The sequence below is a fragment of the Sinohyriopsis cumingii genome, chromosome 17, assembly GCF_028554795.1.
Source record: "Sinohyriopsis cumingii isolate HCF-2022 chromosome 17, ASM2855479v2, whole genome shotgun sequence".
Classification (NCBI taxonomy): domain Eukaryota; kingdom Metazoa; phylum Mollusca; class Bivalvia; order Unionida; family Unionidae; genus Sinohyriopsis; species Sinohyriopsis cumingii.
Window position 1 is genome coordinate 389,510 of NC_142977.1, and position 21,174 is coordinate 410,683.

Consider the following 21,174-nt stretch of genomic DNA (forward strand, 5'->3'; position numbering starts at 1 on the left):
CTCTAATAAAAAATACATAACGTCAAAATCAGACGAGGACATACTGCAATTCATCGTGATCATTCAATCAATTGTTGAACGATTTAATAGACCACTTGATGAGAGATTGTTTGGATATTAATATGCGAAAGAAATAATTCAGAAAGATATGAGATCTCGTAAATGGCTTGCAAGATTACCAACTGTGATAGCTGCTTTAAATAATGAAATTACTCGTGCAATTGCTATGAAATCCATAAAAGCAATCACAAAAAAACTTATACAAATACAACGACATGACTTTTCAAAACAGCCAGTACTAGGTAATGAGACTGTGAGATATTTATATGAGCCTGGTGAACTTGAAGGTGGTAAAGAAAGAGCAACTGATCCTAATTGGAGTATTACGACACATACAGTTTCCAACGTGGTAAGATCCAATGGTAGACCTGCAATCGACAGACTAGATTCATCTGCTCCTCAATGTGGATTTGTAAGTGAACAATTACATGAAATTCCTGAAGACACACAATTACCAACGCATTCACTTTCGTACACTAGCGCCTCGACTTCGATTACAATCAAAATAGGTCAGCATCACATTTTCGCGTGCGTGACCAAAATTACTATTAATTTTATCTACGTTAAATTGTATTGGATTATTATTTAAATACTGCCACAACATTACTGTGTTACAGCTTGCACTATGAGTATTTTGTTGTTGTTTCAGCGTCATGATAAATTCAATATCGAGAATAAAGTCACGTTTTTTTGTCACATTGTTTATAACTAATTTTTTTCTTGCTACATAATTATCAATAACATCATTGCTATTAACAGCAGTTTCTGCAAAGTCTATAATAACCCTCTGCAGCTGAGATATTCTTCTGACTCGAGACACTGCGAGATAAACTAAATGTGTCCATTCAGTTCGATCTTCAACAATCCAAATATTAATATCAGAAACAGTTAATCACTGAGATGAATCAATCGTTATAGCATATCTTAGAGTCCAAGGAGTTTTGTACCTGACTCCGTCAGGCGTGAACGCGCTCTCAACAACACGGACAGGAATTACAACAATATCATTTCACACAAAATTTTGTTTCTCTGACGATATGGTATATCAACTTCAATATTCTGTCGTCGCGTATCTGCTGGTCGATAACATAATGGTACGGGTAGATTAAAACAAAAGTCTTTATTTGACATAAATAATTGTTGTTGAAGTGTATCATGCCAAGATCTTTTGCAATTTTATTCTTAAAATCAGTAAAATCATGATTTTCATCACCAAGATATTTCTTTGCTACGCTAACCAAACTTGTTTTTGAAGACTATATGATATTATTGCTTCACTTACAATCAATGATATCAATATTTTTACATCAAGCATATACCGTAATGATACTGTTGGAGCTCACATTGTTTTCTGAAAAGTGTTTGCCAAACCAGACATAACATATTGGGTGAAGATTTTTGGCAAACTCGAATGACTCGATACAAGCAAATCCATTAAGATCGAAATTTGGTAATGATCCTTTTATCATTTCTCTGGTCATCTCGTGTGTTGGATATCCAAATCGCTCAAAATACTTAGACCACTCTCCCATTCCAAGAAAACTTCCGGGATAAGATACAATCATATCAAGTGAGATAACATCTTTATAATCGTATCTGGTATTCCGAAATCCACCGTGTCCGTATTCGGCACAATTCGATATTATATCATCGAGAAAATCAAACCTCATTGGTTTATATGCTTTTTTCTTTCTAGCAAATTGAGCCGCGATTGATTGAATCGTAAAGCAATTACAGAGCAACTTTTCATGATCGTTGGTATATTTCAGCATACGAATTTTGATTTCATCTTGGACAGATTATGTTCGATAAATCTCGCCATTAGGTCTTACAGACGTGTTAAACTTAATTTATTCGATACAGATTCGCTGATATTCTCTTGAGAACTCTGAAATAACCATACTGATATAGGATCACTTTTACTTATTTCGTTCATGAAATCAAATATATATCCTTGGTAAAGTTTAACAGTTCGATCTCGTGAAAGTATTGTTACTGCAAATGTCCACGCATACTCATTAAGATCAATAATATTTATCGGAGCTCGTTTCGATTTATATTTTGATTCGTACAAAATCTCTCTTGGTACTGCTTTTACTATTATTGAGAATTTTTTAAAAATTCCTAAGTTAGCAGCATCATTTGTTGTAGGGCCTTTATCCTTGACTGATTCAGCCCATTTGTTTATTTTTTCACGTCGTAGATTTGTTAGTTTGTTTCCACGTATCGCCTTTGTACTATGTTCGATTACTCAATTTATTTTCAAAACTTTTATATTTTGATATCACTATCGCTGGGTTTATCATTCAGCGGATATATTGCATAAATAACTGCAGTCACAGGATATGCACTTTCATAATACAATTTGTCAGTACCAGTCTCCTGGTTTGGAATTTTTATTTAACGTAAGAATATTTCCAGTGTGAGGACGGACAGGGTCACGTTTGTCACTGATAATCTAAGTATTTTCCACTTCCTTAATAAAGTTTACTCTGAAAAAATATACTTGATTGTCGAGATAAATAATAATCGTCGCCGATCGTTGTTCGTTCATCGTAGCATCGATGACTTGGTTAATACCCATGATTCTAAATGTTGACCACACATGAGTTGCGTCATCTTTGCGAAATTCATTCTTGGAGTCTAGAATACCTTTGATCAGAGTTTGCGTCGGATCAACCAGAGCTAGTCTTCATGGGATAAGGGTTCGTCTGTCAAGATCAAATCTAGATTTAGAAGGTTCAATTGCAGATAATCATTCAAACGCCATATTATAATTAAGGCAAATATATATTTAAGTGAAATATATATAATGATTCAAACAAAGAATAAATACACATGGCATATGATATGTCCCACAACTCCTTGTAACAAAGCTTGCTTAAACTTCTTTACAAAGTGTACGAAAAGTGAGCTATGGACCAAAACTGTATTTCAAGTGTGGTGTTTGGGTTAGAGGAGAAACTCAGTTGTGTGCAATGTTGTGGTAAACAATATGGAGAGCTGAAAAGATATTATAATAAAAACAAATAACACCGACAATAATGACAAGGTCATAAGAAAAACTGAAGATTATCTCGCCAGATTTTCAAAATAATTATTTAAACAAATAACATTATTATATAAAATGGAGCAAAGGTTTTTAAATCACCCCATCATCAAAAATTATGAGGCATATCGTGACGGTATCATCAGGCACTGTCGACTAAAGAAACAATCGTTTCTGTTAGTAATAACGGTTATCTCCAATTTTCCGTTGGGGGAAGAAACATTAATGTTGTCACAGGTTCATGTTCGAGTGTTTCCGCGGACCAATCGAACACGGTTTTGTGATCGATCATGCTGATTCAATTCCAAAATATATTATTTGATTAATTTAAAGGCTATTAAACGGAGTCAGAATTATGCAGGTGGTTATACTGATAAGTACACAAAAGTGAAAAATGTTGTTAAATCTCTGAATGTGGAGACGGGAGAAAAAATATTTCCATCGATTAATGCAGCTGGTAAATATTTTGATATTCACCCGCGCTCGGTACAATATGTCGCAAATAATATAACCAGATTTGGTTTTTCGAAGAAATATAAACAAATATTGTATTATTAATCAAGGGAGATAACTCTGTCAAGCTAAGATCTCTCCGGTAGAGTAATTAAGTAGTTATCTCGCTTGTTACTCCGCGACTAACTAACTGCGATTATTTTTTTCTTCATCGTAACTAATATACAATAATCTAAACGTCTGCATGATAACTGACAGTTCAAGACAATATTTCACTTACCTCTGTTCACTGTCGAATACATTTCCAGGCTAACTGGGAGAAAGAAATTGTGTGCCTTTCATAGCCATGAATACGCCCACGTTGAATATTCCAGAAATGACGGAGATTTCCTCTCTTGCTGTTTTGTCTGCTTTTTCTTCCTTGTTGCTGAACGCAATATCCTTTTTTGTTTAGTTTCTTTAAGTTGCAACTTCATTTCTTCTTCTTTTTGTATCCTTTGTTGTCTTAATTGTTCAATATACTCATCTACTGTCTATTTAAAAATAGTAAAATTATTAACATTTTCCATATATCTGATCTGTGGAGTATCAGTAGCGACCCTATATATATCCCTGACCCAATCGGCAGCTTTTAAAGGTTTAACATATTCGGGTTTTACATACTTATCTCTATCACGATATTCAAACGCAGCAATATTAGTTAATTGATCTGGATCAAGAATATCGGCAATAGCTTCTGGCGTAGATTTATCCATAATGTTAGTTGAAACTTTTTGAGAAGGTTGAACTTCAGGCCGTGGTTGAGGAGGTAGATGGGGTAGTGGTTGAGCTGCTTGAAAACGGCCAACAATATCAACAGGTAACGTTTCAAGAGATTTTTGAGTCAGTTGCTGTAACAATTTGCATTGGTGGTTCGACAATTGGTTTAAATAACTGTTCTGCACCTTCTGCAAATTCCACCTGAGACTCTTGACGACCTTGTAGTTGCGGCTTGACAGTATAACGAATATCAATATATTGTTTAATTGACTCTAGTCGCTCTTGATCTAATCTAGGTGTCCATTATTGATATTATGATGATTTAATTACTCACACAATACAGCAGCAGAGACGGTGCAACAACACATAGGCGTCACCGTGGGTAAACAAAACATATACAATTTTAGAAATACACGAACGACAGAGATAGAGTAACAAAATGAACTAATCAAATTAGAAAAATTCTCGATTTCGGTTAGAGGCTTCGGTTTGACATTTTTGAGCTTTTATTTTTCATTTTCGTAGGAAGCTTTAATTTTCATAAATGGACTTTAAAGCAAGTGGTCTGTTCACCCTCTCTTCTGCTTTCTGTCGTCTTTTAATCAACGATAATCTCGGACATTGTGCAAGCTTTTAAACAATACATATTCATATTCCATATTTAAATTATTAAGTACGCTCAATGTGAAGTGCTAAACATTTAATTGTCTATGAGAGTCATATAGTAGACAGCCTTACAATGAAGTATATAATACGTATAGGATATTTACGTTTCTGGGTAGATATAGGTACATATTTGAAGTTTAAGTATTTTGTATTTTTACGATTAAATTTTCTTAAAGTAAGTAACAGAAATGAAGCGAAGACAAAACGTTGTCAAATCAATAAATCATTTATTTCTTTAAGTTACAAAGTGACAATTATAGAAGAACGTACAGCATTGTGAAATAAATACCAAATAATCCTAAATGTTCTGTCACATGTTCAGGTGTATATAAAGTGAATGTGCTGATGTACCACTGGTCTTTGTACCACAGTGATATAATCCAGAATGCATTTTAATGAATTCACAAAAATCACAAAATTGGATTTTAGTCCGAAAGGTCAACAGGCAATTCCAATATATAATTCGAATGAATGATTCCTTTAGAATTCGATCTGATCATAACTAACATCTCCTAAGACTGGTGTAAAACAGGAATGCATAATTTTGTTTAACATAACTAAGACACAATAAAATTACCCTGATCTGGGTCACAACTTCTCTTCAAGAACGTTCTAAGGTTGTAAACGAGTCTGAATCTTAAACTCATATTATCAGTAAATAGCTTTTTTTATAACTGACAAACATGAAAAACAGAATATTCAGGTAGGCCAAAGCACTAACCTCAGTTACAAACAAATGTCAAGTACACAATACAAAGTCAATCTGCATAAAAATGTTTCCACTTCACTATTTAAATAATGTATATATATACTCAAATGTAAATTTTCCATCTGTTTTATATTTTGTAAAGGCAAATGCCATTTATTTGCATATGTTGACTCTGTTCTGCTTCAATTCAATTCACAACGTGTGCGAGTCAAATCAATTGTTTAACTTCTGTATCTATTGATAACATGAGGTCCCTAAATTTTACCATAGTTCTGGGACAGTGATATGCTTTAAATTGTGTTGTTGTTGTAGGGATTAACGCCATTTTCCAGCATACGATAGGCTATACATGGCGGCCAGTATTAATGGTGGAGGAAGAACCCAGGAAAATCCCAGGAAAGAACCACCGACCCACGAGAAGCTATTGGCAAGCTTTCTTACATAACCACATTGGCTGAATCTGAGACTTGAACCCACGAAAACAAAGGTGAGATGGCAGTGATCCGTGACGGAGAGCGTTTTATACCCCTCGACGACTCGGGGCCCCTCCTTAAATTGTGTATTGTGTCATACTAATGACTGTGTTCAAACGTAAAGGATGTCATTTTTATTGTTATTAACACATTTCATTCGCGGAATGATACTGTCAGGGTGGAGTAACTAGGAGCATAGCAGTAGTTATATGCGACGACTGGATGTCATATGGTTTTATACAGAGAAAACGGCGGAAATATATATAGGGTGATACAAGAAGTAAACACGAGTAACGTCAAGGAGTTCCTATGGTCAAAACTATTTAGGGGGTAAATGGGAACAGTGTTCCAAGTTGGTGACCTCAGTTGGACAGGCCACGTAGTAACAATATTAGAGTTGACCTCTACTGGCTCAATTCTCTGTAGATATGGACAATGCTATGATAAATGTTTCTAATCTCAAAAGGAGTGATAGGGTCAAATAAATTTTATAGAGAGTAAGGGTTTATCGGGTTAAATGAGTTTATATTGTCTTAAGGGTTTATTTGGTCAAATGGGTTTATGGAGTCACATAAGAAGGGTAATGGGTAAGGGCATTTAAGATGAAGTTGTTCACATAGACAAACAAAACGGATATATTTGTCGGGGCTCATTAGCTTCTGAACACTGCTTCTCCGGAGCACAAGAACGAATTATTTGCACCGCTTGCCAGAGACCTCTTGTCAGCCTTACGTCTTCCCAGCAACATTTCATGATACAAGATTCGTAGCAGAAAAATGCTTGCCAACTGTTCAGAATGTGCTCTACTTGCGGCCAACTCATACGCACTACTAATGCCAAGGCGCACGTTTGTTAAGGAAAGAAGCGATGTCATATTTGTCACCAAAGAGTAGACTTAGAGCAAAATTGCTACCTTCAGAAATACCAATCGAAAGAGGCGGACGATGAAACGAACAAAAGGAACTTCATCTTTTTCGATTTCGAATGCTTGAAAGAGACCTGCATTCTCATTCTTCAGTTTTGCGTTGCTCATAGAACGTTTAAAATGTGCATCCAGGAACCTATCGGTTTTCATTACTACCACTGCAGCAGGATCCCCAGATGACGTGAAAAAATATTTCGGCGACCTACCACGTTTCACGTTTCTGCCCGATGGATTTTAAACCATATCGACCACATGAGGGGCGAAGAGGACATTGAAAAATATGGATACTGCCTTCGTTTAGCCACGGTGATGGCTAACAATTTGTTTGGGTACTACGGACAATTTCTTCTTAAATAATATTCAGAAGAAGGCACTGAATGTCCTAAAGTCATCAAGAAAGGGGCCATAAATCATCACCATGCATGTGGGACAAGTACAGTTTAATGATTCCGTGAGTTCTTTGGCCATGCCTTGAAGTCGGATTCCTAAAACGTTTGGAGTGACAGAATTGGTCAAAGTATATTTTCCGCACTTTTCAAGTACCGAAGCCAATCAACACGCAGTCCTGCCTCATTTGCCTGACGCCCACTACAACGACATCAACAACATGAGCACCGAACAACGAGAAGCCTACTACGCTTGGTACCGCTCACACCCTTCAACGTTCAGGAAGAAATATATAAATATAAATTATAATGAACCTTGCTGCATCTACAACATGATTTACGACAAAAATAATATATGAAACACGTGCACGTTGCTCGCCAAGATCTGATGCGGGTGAATTACGAAGGAAAAACAAAACAAGTTTTGACAGGCCGACGAATTTGAAAATGTCATCATTGCTGCCTATGTGACAGCCCACGCTCGCTTAAAATTGTACGAAGCCTTAAACCAATAAAGAGATCGGTTCCTGTACTTTGACACGAACATTCGCATATATATCCATCGCTCTCATCATCCTCATTTGAGATTGAAGAAGACCGTTTAGAAGTATTGACGGACGAGCACCCCAAAACAAGATTATGAGTTTTGCTAGCGGCGGTCCTAAAACTTATAGTTACGAATACCGAGACAAACGAGTAGAATTGCACACCGACTGCAATGTCAAAGGATTCACGTTGAATCACCCAACGAGTCAACTGGTTAACTTTGATGTACGGTAAGAACCTTTGCAGTCTTAAGAGGATCAACACTTTAGAATGACCAACTACGAGCCGCACACAAATGTAGTTAACGACTCACCAAATCATCAGCCGCTCTTTGAGAAACAAAAAATATTAAATCGTCTACCAGAAGCGTGTGCGACTTCCAAATCACTTCCTTTACCATACGGACACGCTGATATTGCCCAGCATTTAAATGGGAAGAAATCCAAGACCAACACTTCATTATAAAGATGACCTGTGAACTAGATAGAAGAATCAATTAACACAAACAAAAGAAGCGAAAGATGGGTTCAGATTCAGTGATAAACTCGAGAGTAATGTTGTGCATTGCGATTGCATCGATGATGTTCCCTGTGATTATGCTTTAGTCACAAATATAAACGAGGCTATTGACAACGACCCTGCGAAGACTGAATTTTGTCGTTGATTTACACTTCCGAGCTCGTGTAGCGCGATCACCGCCCAGAACAACCTAGTCCACCAGTTATTCCTGGTGATTTTAGAGCAATCGCTGTTATACTCTCAGACAACGCAATCGTTCATGATATCACAATGTCATATCATCATGTCAGTGTTACTCTGATTCCTGCTCAGATTAAAAAGCTACAATCCGTATTAAAAAGGAATTGTGGAATACATATATCACTAAAAAAAATAAAAAAATTGAAGCTGGTCCGAATAAACTATCATTGTCAGAACGTCAACCCAGGCACTTAAATGAAGCCAAACGATCAAAGATCGGCGTATGACTTAATCTTTCTGCTGGTGCCATTAAAGACGCAGTCAAGACGGGTGGTACATTCCACATCTTGCAGGTATAACAGCTTTGATAGCCGTTGAAGCCCCAGCTGTTGCAAAATATGCTGCACTTTGTGCTGTTGGAACTGCAGCTGAGATATAATTAAGGAAAGCAACAGACCATGGACTAAAAACTAATTCGAAAAAAGGGAATGGTCTGAGACTACCAGGAACTCCCCATTCACTGTACTGTCGATGTCCAAGACTCCCCGGGACATTTCGCTGAATCTTCCCATGTCATATTTTGATTTACTTAATGCCGCTAAAGAATTAAACATCAAAAATGTGTTTTATGTGTGATCAATTACCAAAACAACAAAACGGTATTGAAACCGGTATGATTAATCTTGATGGAAGTACTGGTCCATCTATTAACTTGGTTGCATACGCGATGGATCCACGTGGATTTATTTATCTTGACTCGTATAGGTTGGCGCTACCGAAGGAATTTTAAAATATGTCTGCGGGCTTCAAACTTCTGTCTGGTATTGAACATTACAAGCATGGAGAATAAACGATTAGTCAATATGTGGCCGTGAAATAATTGCCGTACTAGACACCGTGTCAAGATCGCTGACACCACCTCATGAAGTCAAGCACGAGTATACCAGCAGATGGCATACTCGTCTACCGTCGTTATAAACAGATCTTAAAGAACTCGCTGATCTTTTGAGTCTCGCAAATGTGGACCAAAATGAAGTCGTTATTTTTCACGATAAACAAGGACAATTAAAGACGAGAAATATCCCGCTGACAACTATTATTCTGCGGGTTTCGGATGCGACCAAAGATAACTTAGCCATATTTACTAAAAAAACGGTAAAATTAATGTCACCGACAGTGTAGAATATCTAGTAGCCTCTGGATCAGCAGTATGGACACCACTCAATAAATACATCAAACGTGGCGCTGAGGTTACCTGTATATACAGGTTCTTAGTACTCGGCATTGACAGACCTTATTATGAATGAGCGCCTGCTGTGTCTGCAGTTGTGTATGCGATATATCCGCTAAATGATAAACGTACCGTTGATAATCTCTAGCCAATGAAACTGTCAATGCTAAAGTTGTTGATGAACGAGTTACAGAACATTTCACGAACGCGATAAATGGAAACGGTTTAACTGATTTACGACGTAAAAAATAGGTGGGCAGAAACAGTTAAAGATACAGGTACTTCTATCAAAGATGTTTACTGAACTGGAAAAAATATTAAGATTTCCAGTAATGGTGAAACATTAACCGGAGAGTTTTTGTACGAATTGACATATAAAGTGAGGGAGCTTCGATAGAGATTTTGATCAAGCGCACACGCGTGGACTTCGGATATAACAATATTGCCACAAAATTGAGTTGTTAAACTATATGAATGTGATATGCTCGATATTATTAGTAATACCAGTAAAAGCGATCCTGCATCCGTCTGGCCGAGTTCCGATGATGAAGACTATAATCAATTTGTACGAACTAATGGATATAGTTATCGTACAGAATATCTCCAAGAAGATATGTAAAATCTTGCTTTGAAATACACCGATGATGTTGAACAATTTCTGAGTAATTGTTTTACCGTTCCGTAAGTTTCTGATCATTTTGCTCAAAAGGTAAATTCACTGAAACCAACACGGTTAGAATTTCTTGAAGACACACAACGCAGTTATGTGGGGTACGGACACTGCAGAATGTGGAATACTAAATACGATTATACGGATGTTATCTCTTTTGATATGGTTGAATCTTATCCTGGAAGTTTTCTTGGAATGGGAGAGTGTTCTGTATATTTTATGAAATTTGGTCATCCAACACACGAGATGACCAGAGTTCTGATAAACGGAATCTTGTCAGGTTTTGACCTGACTGGATTCGCTTGTATCGAGTCATTCGAGTTTGCACCGAAAAACCTTCATCTGACTGTCGCTGTTTGGATTGCTAAACATTGTAGCGAATGAATAGTTTTATTAAGATATACGCTTGATGCAAAAAATATTAATATCGTTGGTTGTAAGGGAATGAATTATATCATATCGTCCGAAGAAAGTAGTTTGATAACCACAAGTATAATAAATAGTATGATGATGAAAATTCTGATATAAATGATTTTGAGAATAAACTCGCGAAAGATCTTGATAGAAAAATAATTGTTATATTTACGCAAGGATGATCATATGATCATGAACGACATTGTACAAGATTAATTACAGACGTTGCTGAACTCAGTTTTATAATTGCTGATACAACGGAGAGAAACACATTTATAAGTCGGAGCAATGTTAACTTATCGGACGGAACTAAATTAGGTACAATTGTGAGTTACACTGATGGTGACTCACTAAAGTTTACTGATTTAAGATCTTCGATGCTCGTGTACGTTTCGATAAAACAAATATCGATGATAAGCAGATTCTCTGATATCATAGTTAGAGTCGCCACAGATTCATTTGATATCAATAAAGATACAGGATTTCTAAAACAACTACATATCGGCGCTGGTGCATCATGGGGGGAATAGAAACTAAAACGAGAAAAGATACATAATTATTCTGAATCAGCCAACGTTGAAATAAATATTTATTCCAAAAATAATCAAATATCAGAATTGTCATATGCACCATAGGTAAATTATCCTGTGACCAGACAAACAACTGTTTATCTCAATGGACCGGTATGTTCTGGTAAAACAACACGTGCGACTGAATTTTTATATGGTTGTATTGACACCGACACACAGACTCTCCAGAGAAATGAACGAACGAGGAGTTAAATCTCATACTTATCACAGCTTCTTTCGATGGATGGGAGATACGTGGACTCCGGAACGAATGGGTTAAAAATATATTCCAAAGATTGTTATCTGGTATGAAATATGTACAGTGTCGCTGGAGACAATACAAACATTTATTGATTGGTTACTGACTAAACATACTGGTTTTATCCTGTGTGGCGATTATAGTCAGCCACCAACTTTTGTTGGGTCATCCTAACATGAATGACTGAAAAATTTCGTAGATTATTCCGAAGAAATAACTGATGATTATCGATCGATTGTTCCAGAATTAAAGAATTTAAGAAATTAATCAGACTACATCCATAAAAGATTCAGTGTGAAATAATGCGTGAAATACTTTCAGAAGCATCCTATGAACACTTTATGGAATATGTGGAGATGATTTGATAGTTGCAAGTAGAATGATAGTTCGTGATACACTTCAACAACTATTATTCCTGTTACTTAAAGTAAAATCTTCAAATATACATATGCCATCGTGTTATCGTCAAGCAGATACTCGACGGCAATTTATCAGCGATGAAATTCCAGGTTGCGGTAGCAAACAAAATCTTGTGTTAAATGATACTGTTTTAGTTACTGTGTGTGTTGTTGAGAGCGCGGTAACGATGTTCAAACTCCATGGACTCCAGGACATGCTATAATGATTCATTCGTCAGAAGGATTAACTATTTCTGATACAGATAATTGGATTGTTGGTGATTTTATTGAATGGTCAAACTTATTTTATTTAGAAGTCTCTCGAGTCAGAAGAATATCTCAGCTGCGAAGGGTTATCAAAGACTTCACAGAAAATAATAATCAAACTGCTAGCAATGGAGATGATGTATTAAAAAACTAATTAGTTAGTTATAAACAATGTGACAAAAAATAACCACGACTATTATCTCGACGCTGAAGTTATCATGACGCTGAAACAACGACAGAATAATCATTGTAAGGGATGTAACACAGTAATGTTATGGTAATATTCAAATAATAACCTAAGACAATTTACCGTAGAGAAAATAAATAGTAGTCTTGGTCACACATGCAAAAATATGATGTTGACCTGTCTTGAGTGTAATCTATGTCGGGACCCTTGTGCACTGTTTTCACAAAAGTGAACGCGGTGGTAATTATGTGCCTTCAGGAATAACTTGTGATTGTTCACGTACAAATCCACGTTGAGGAGCAGTTTAATGTAATCTATAGTTTGCGGGTCAACCGGTGGATCTTACCACGCTGAAAATTTTATAGGATCAGTTGCTCTTATTTTACCACCTTCACGATAGCCAGGTACATATAAATATTTTACAGTCACAATACCTAGTACTGGTTGTTTTAAGAAGAAGTCATGTCGTGGTATTGGTATATGTCTTTTGTGATCGCATTAATGGGTTTCGTAGACATTGCACGAGTAATTTCATTATATAACACAGCTATCACACTTGGTAATCTTGCAACCCATTCATGAGATCTCTTGTCTTTCCGAACTTCGTTCAGGGATATTTCAAGCGCACACTGATATCCAAATAAAAGCTCAACAAGTGTTCGATTAAATCGTGCAACAAGTGCCTGGTCACGATGAATTGCGGTATGTTAATGTCTGATTTTGACGTTATGTTTTTTCATCAGAGATTATACTGCACCAGGAAACTCCTTGCCAGGATCAACCTGTAGCAACTGTAGCCATCATAGACCACTATGCTGATAAATTTGTTCAACCGCAGATGCAACGTCAGTTGCTGATTTAGTTGATAGTGTTTCTGCTTTTTATACCTACTTGCAACGTCAACGACAGTCAACACGTATTTGTAAGTGCTTGATTGACGTCAACCAGGTTTAACGGTATCGTGTGGTAAAACAAAATATATGCTTTATGAACTTCATTAGTAGTGCGGAAATCAAAATGTGCGTACTGAAATTTGTTTAGGTTGTGGTAAGTAAATTTGCCATATTGCCTGTTGTGCTAACCAATTTTCAGCAACATAACGTGCGACAACTGCCTCATCAGCAAGTTTATTAATCGCTGCTCTACCCTTCCAATATTATCTTGGGTTATAATAAATCGATTCCATTATTATCAGTATAATCGGTTAATTAATTACCAATAACAAGCACTAGTTTACCTTTCATCGCCGATTTTACTAGGAAGCTAGCAAACTTTTCTCTGAGAAATTTATTTTTTATGGAATTTAATGAGTTAATCAACTTCACATCTGCAATATGTCGTTGTAACGCCTTATTTTTATACGCTTCATCATGAACGTGGCATGTTTGATCAATGATCAATCGCATTTATTGGATACTCTCCAGGTCTTGATTGATCTTTCTCGTCAATTTGGATATCACGTCGGGTTCAAGGACCACAATAATTATATCAGGAAGATGTTTTTCTCTTGGGTATTTAGCCCATGGAGCTCCTGGTAATTTTTCCAGAGTAGCACCGACATCACATGTTTTATTAGAAATAAATTTGTATTCGTTGTACCACATTTCATACACTTGCCTGAAAGTGCTCATTTTTCATTTTTTGTTATTATTTTTAATCCACTTGTGGGTGTGGGTGCTCTGCATAAAAGACGATATAAATCCATATTATACATTATTTTTGTACAACATGGATATATCGATTTCTTAGCGACGCGAAAGCGTGAGCCAGCGAAGCATCATCCAGCGCTACCAAATTATATCAGAGCAATTATCATAGGTTCATCTGGGTCTGGTAAGACGCAATTGCTGCTTAATCTGATAATGAGATAGCTCAAGCAGGATAAGTTATATTTAGTGGAACCATATGTAGATGATCAGCGACGCTACAACGTACTTAAAGAGTGTAATAAAAATGCAAAATTGTAGGACGAGGATGGTAAGGATATTAATGATTTTATCACCGATATTGATGAAGCCATATGTAGATGACCTCGATGTGTTTATTAATAATTTCGTAGTATACGATGCTGTGATCCTGGACAAATAATAAAATCCAGCTCGGATGTTTTCTCGAGGCAGACACAAAAACACGGACGTGATTTATGTTACTTAGCGATATACACAAATACCTAAAGTGATCAGAGATAACTGCAATATTTTAGTTGTGTTTGATGGAATTGATACACATACTCTGAGAAACAATCATCAGACGTGGTGTTCAGGGGATATTGATATGATTAAGTTCAAAAACTTCTTTACAAATGCACACGCTATTCCACAAGGGTTTATCACAATAAATTTGCATGATCCTCGGTCACGATATCATGTATGTCTTGATAAAATGTTCGGTTGAGACACAGCAACAGGGAAGGTGACGACAAACATTGAGTGACCGGGTGGGTAACCGAACACGCATATATTTTCGAAAACACATATGTCAAGAATAAAGCAACAAAATGAATTAACCCCAAATAGATAAAATCTCGGTCGGTTAGAGGCTGCGGTTTAGTGTTATTACCCTAGTATTTTTATTCTTCGTAGGAAACTTTTTTCGCGCAAAAATACATACATTCATCGATAATACTGTACAGTGACTTGTTTGTTTTGCATTTTGATAATTTTAATTTGCTTTTTAACCATGTAATTAACCACTTGGCTCTAATGTGTTTTATTTTGTTCGTGTCAAATTTCAACCTTGAAAACTCAATAAACCTATCCTGAAATGTATAAAATATATTGCCTTGTCTATGATATTTTCAAATTTCTGACCACCTCTATTGTTACAACTTCCTCTTCTACCCTTTCCTCTGTTCATAAAGTCATTGACGAAAAGTTAGATCGCTCAACGTCGGAGGTACTGTGTATTCGCAATCCCTTTAACACATGCATTGCTGGACGTAGTTCTTCAGGCAAAACCGAGTTTTGCAAACGTTTGGCCGAGCACAAAACCCATTTGATCGGTCGGGTATCTCAACGCATCGTGTGGAGTCACAAAGAATGTTAATCGGCTTACAGCTTTCTTGAAGAATCTTAAGGAGACTCCATCATCTTTGTGGAAGGCACTCCTGGCGAAGACGACATGATCGTGTCTGAAATGAGTAAAGCAGATTTCATCTTTGACATGTTAGGAGAAGTCGAAAAAGAACATATACTTTGGTTTACACGCAAAGGGCATCTTCGTAATGTCAGTTTAGTTTACATTACCCAAAGTTAGTTTCAACACAGTAAAGCTCGTCGTATCTTCAGTATCAATGCTCATTATGTAGTATTGTTAAAAAGTCCCAGAGATAAATCGCAAGTGCAAGTATTAGCAAAACAGGAACTATTGGCTGACTTATGCGTATGACGATGCTACTCCAACACCTCACGCCTATTTACTCATATATTTAAAACCCGACATACGCGATTATTAGCGATTTCATGGCCATATGTTTCACGACTGCTGGCAAGACTGAGGGCCAGTCCTTTACACATCCACATCATATTAAAACAGAAACTATAAAAGCATCCAACACTTATTGTCTGTATCAAAAGTTGTCAACAAGACTTTCATTTCGATCTCATCTTGCAGCCAAATTGATTCGAGACCTGTACACATCAGTCGCGAGACAAATCCATACGATGATTTATGGTGACAATGCGTCAATAACTTGAAGGCATCATTCACATCCCTAATCAAGCCAGAGCCTTGTCGCAACTGGCAGATCCCAGAATCGATGCTCAAACCAAAAAGAAATCATTTTAAGACCTAGATGAACCGGCTCTTCAGGATATGTCATCATTCGTTCCCTTTTAAACTGTGATTCTAATGGTTCATCTACCCCAGCAATATAAACTTCTTCCCAAAGACATCCAACGAAGACAAAGTGGGACACGGAAAGTTCACATCCAAAGGAAAAATTAGGTCACAGAAATCAGAAAAGCCCCAAGAAAAGAGCTTCCACCCAGTGTTCGAACGCATCGCTACGTCCGAAAAGCACGACGCTCGGTGACCGTTTCGCAGTTTCATACACTTCGCCATTGCCCGCTTATCTCAGCCGCAATGATGGATACAGGAACAACCCACGTACGCATTGCACATACCCATTCGTCGAAGATTTTCCATAAATCGAACCAAATTGGAGGGTATCGATCATCAGTCAATTTAGCCGATCTAATTTTGCCACCTACAATCGCGATTACAGATATTTGCTTTGTGTCATCGACGCCTTTACAAATTTGTCTGGGTGGTGCTGTTGAATACCAAATGTAGCTCACATATACAGTTAGTACCAGTCTTAAACAACTGGCATTGAAACAGAGCTGTCGTCAACCCGTCCGATGTTAATCCAGAAAGAATGAAAGAAAAGAGACATCCATTTCTCACCAACGAGAATCCCAAAACCAAAGACAATATCATGGAACGTTTCCAACGCACTTTAAAAGAACGCATGTGGAAATACTTTACACATCAACGCACGCTCAAGCACATCGACTTCTTACTGCTCCTGATCAAAGCTTACAACCAATCTTACCATCGGAGAAATGAACGGCGAGGTGTTCGAAGGAAACTTCTACTTATCCGAGTTACAGCGAGTGACCAAAATAGAAGACGACGTGTACGACATAGAAATAATTCTCGATCAAAGAATCTGTAAAGTAGGCAAACACCTAGTAAAAGAATTGAAAGAGCATGGGAAAAGGTATCACGCGAGTTTTGATTATTGGATCGACGGTTTGTAAGCCTTCAGCTATTAAACGAAGTGACTATCATGTCGTTCAACAAATCAGCCGTAACGACCTTTGCTTCTCGGAGTTCTTCTCTTCATGATATACTAAAGCAACCTCTGTGTGTGTGGTGGGGAGAACGTGTACCTGAAACGCAAATCGTCTTTTTGTTGTGGTTTGTGGTTTGTTGTGGCGTTTAACGGCATTTTCAGCACACGATAGGCTATGCATGGCGGCCAGTATTAATGGCGGAGGAAGAACCCGGGAAAACCCCGGGAAGAACTACCGACCCTCAAGAAGCTACTGGCAGGCATTCTCATATACCCACATTGGCCTAATCCTAGACTCGAACCCACGCAGATAGAGGTGAGATGGCAGTGATCCGTAACGGAGAGCGCTTGAGACCACTCGGCCGCTCGGGTCTCCCAAATCGTCTTTTTCTGACATCGCCAATTTGAGTTTGCAACAAGATAAAATAAAATCGTGTGGACCGTTTTACTCAATAGTTGCATCGATTTCCGTCTGCCCAACCCTTCCTGAAATATGTCAGTCACAACTGGAACCTTGCGGCCAACGTCAGTCACTCCTAAACCAGAGCGACCCTCTTTTGGAAACTCCTTTGACCTCGAGTAACTCATCGGAAAGCAGAACCCTCGAATAATGAATAACTAATTTTGCTGAACTTTACCCAGTGAAAGTTATATGGACGTGTTTCCCATCAATACTTTGTTATCGACTTTATATAATGACCAAATTACCACAGGCCATCCAACTGGACCACTAAATGCATTGGGAAGTCGCTTTTGGTAAAAATTGTTCATTCCACAAAAATCCAAAATGTCAGTGGAAATCACACAAGCATCCTGATCCATTACGTTTTCTTCATGTTTGTTTGATAATTTGGTTTGAGACCGCAAAACAGGCCCGAATTCCAAAGACATCAAGAACAACGATCGATATCACAATACTTGAATGGATGGAAACACCTATCACATTCACCGTGAATTAGTACATCCTAACTATTTGTCTGTGAATTAGTCACTACAGCTACGGCAATTCGTACGACATTTATTCAGGAAGTTACACTTTGTGGGTCTTTGACTTCATTCCTAACCAAGGCAGCGACGAGAGACACATCTACCCTATAACATTCGGCAAACTTCATGAGGAACGTCAGTTTGTACAAGTTTTTCCCTTCACGATGAGTGTCATCTTGCATGCATAATTCGATAATACGCTAGAAATCAACAGCTAGGAGAAGTGATTCCGAACTATTATCATCTAAGAAAGAATATAATTCCTCTTTGGAACATGGCACAGCTTTGGAAATTTGGGAACGATGATCTCTTCGAACCAGAACAAAATGAAAAGGAAAAGACAAATATGTCCAAATGGTCACGACAAGAAGAACGTTTAGTCTCCGTCTCCTCTTTTGCTATGTACCTGGCTAAGAAACATAATTACAGCTCTGACTAGAGATCATTATTATGGATGTCAAAACGATCAACCCAGTCACATACAACAAGAAAAATGCATAATAAGAATATATGGATGATGATTGGAGTCCGATCTCGGAGGTAGAAAGTGTTACAACAGTGGTACAAAGACTTGCATGACTATTCCTTCCCTCCATTGACTATTATGGAGATCCGTTGCATCGAATCTCTCTTTCCACAGATTACGGAGACGCAACGTAAAGACATTTACTCTACATAAATTTACTCTACATAAATTATCATAGAAAAAGTCAATATTAAATTGATGACTTATTATCACCTTTCATAAACAAAATGGATACCTCGGAACTTCATTGCCATCTCACAGACAGTTCGTAAACACCTTCTTGGAATATTGTCGTGTGCCCTACAAATGAATTTACTCATCGCAAACCAAAAGATATTCACACTGATGTCATCAACACTGACAATTGTCACTAACCAGGAAATCACTTTCTCAACCATCACAGTGTGGTCTATTTTGATTATTATGGATCCTCGCCGATGGAAGAATATATCACTTACTGTATGAGAAAAAATGCAAAGACACAAGGAACATATTTCATGCTGTGTGGACAATACTGAATGTATTTTCTTCATCAACGCAGTATTTGTTGTCCCTTCGAAAAATTTAGTGACGATAATAAAGTAGAAGGCGGTTTTGTGAACTTTATAGTTAGATTTTGTCGTTAGGTAGAAAATGTAGTGTGCATCGATGGAAAAAAAACTTAATTACCGGAAGTCGAGTTTCACTCCAAAAGGTTGTCAACCTTGTAAATTTTTTAATGTTTGAAAAAATTATTGATTTCTTTTTGAAAGGTTTCGTGTTTTGAATAAAAATTTTGAAATTTTTTTTTAAACTGATGCATGTTGTTTTTTACTGACACTAAGAATATATGCTCGTTCATTTCTCTATCTCTCGGTGTCATGCTTAAATTGGAATCGAAATGGAAGGTACGTTTTCCTACACGTACGCACTAAATGTAAGCAAGTTGAAACATTTGTATGTTCCTCCATCATTGTTGTGTCTTGGTTTTCTTTAACATTGGATAAATACTCACACACGCGAACACTGACACAATAGAATGCTGGGTTAAATGGATTTTGGATAGTGAGTGTAAGTGACATTGGATGGTATATATTGTGTGATGGATATTATTTTTGCGGTGTAAGGATTAGTATATCTTGTGAGATTTCATCTCCTCTTACATTCAAAGCTAACATACAGGGCAATTGATAGCCTGCATATGGGGTGTTGGATGGTATAGATGGTGTGATGGATAGTTGTATTATCTTGTAAAGGATAGCGGTGTTATGAGATTTGTTTTTGTTGTTGTGAGATGTTTTTTCATGCTCTCATTCTTTATGATAACACGTGGCGTTTTGGATTGTGTGTGATGGTGTGATGAATAATATTTTTTATGGTGTGATGGATAGTAGATTTTGTCAGATTATATGTAGTTTGCTTTAGCTCTTCAACGTTTGGTGTGTGTGTGTATGTATATATGTGTGTGTGTGTGTGTGTGTGTGAAGACTACACCAGTGGTGTGGTGGATTGTAGGTTTTTGAGATTAGTAGTTGTTTTAACCATTTCCCGTTTAGTCAGATTCTGCTTGTATGTGTGGATGTTTTATTATTGTGGGTGTGATGTACAGTAGGTTTGTGAGATTAGATGTAGTTTGCTTTAGACCTTTCCCAGTTTGATCTGAATGTGTGGGTATGGGAGGGAAGCTACGCCAGACGTTTGGGATTGATTGTATGTATCTAAGCCCTTACCAATTACCCTTCCCATGTTACCGTAAAAACCTATTTAACCCTGTAATCCCTTTTGATTATATCAACCCATTTAGCCATATACAAATATTTTGACCCAATAAATCCTTTTGAGACTAGAAACCCTTCCTGGCTAGAGTATTGCGCACAGAGGTCAACTCGAACACTGTTACTAGGTTTTCGCCCAACTGAGGTCAGCCACTTGTAACATTGTTCCCATTTTACCCCATAAATAGTGCTGACACTATAAAACCCATGACGTCACCCATGTTATTTTTTCTTATATTTTTTTTTCTATATTCAAACGTGAATTTTAAAAAATTTGTAACCATGGCAAATTTGCAGTCCAGCTCGGTTGCGAATGCTGAATCCAATTTGCGATTTTCTCGTTTAAGTTTGATTTGCAATCAACTCTTGTCAACTCCCACTATATTCAT

General features: G+C 37.2%; 1 protein-coding gene across 1 annotated transcript in view; it reads left to right on the plus strand.

Annotated features, from left to right (window-relative positions):
• LOC149777627 (nucleoside hydrolase-like) overlaps window positions 1-21,174 on the plus strand; it is an 85,781-nt gene that overhangs the window by 36,555 nt on the left and 28,052 nt on the right. The gene's annotated exons all lie outside the window — the stretch shown is intronic.